The following is a 249-nucleotide window of genomic DNA, read 5'->3' as shown; positions in this document are numbered from 1 at the left end:
TGTGGTCAGATGAGACCAAAATAGAACTTTTTGGTAATAATTCCACTAAGCGTGTTTGGAGGAAGAAGAATGATGAGTACTATCCCAAGAACATCATCCCTACTGTGAAGCATGGGGGAGGTAGCATCATGCTTTGGGGTGTTTTTCTGCACATGGGACAGGGCAACTGCAATGTATTAGGAGAGGATCACCGGGGCCATGTATTGCGAGATATTGGGGAACAACCTCCTTCCCTCAGTTAGAGCATTG

The 249-nt window shown here is 45.8% G+C and overlaps 1 protein-coding gene across 2 annotated transcripts in view; it reads right to left on the bottom strand.

Moving 5' to 3' along the window:
• Positions 1-249, bottom strand: part of LOC116697235 (cytosolic sulfotransferase 3) — a 10,010-nt gene that overhangs the window by 4,018 nt on the left and 5,743 nt on the right. The gene's annotated exons all lie outside the window — the stretch shown is intronic.

This window comes from Etheostoma spectabile, chromosome 10 (assembly GCF_008692095.1).
Source record: "Etheostoma spectabile isolate EspeVRDwgs_2016 chromosome 10, UIUC_Espe_1.0, whole genome shotgun sequence".
Classification (NCBI taxonomy): domain Eukaryota; kingdom Metazoa; phylum Chordata; class Actinopteri; order Perciformes; family Percidae; genus Etheostoma; species Etheostoma spectabile.
Note: the sequence above shows the minus strand (reverse complement) of the source record. Positions and strands in the feature narration are given on the sequence as shown.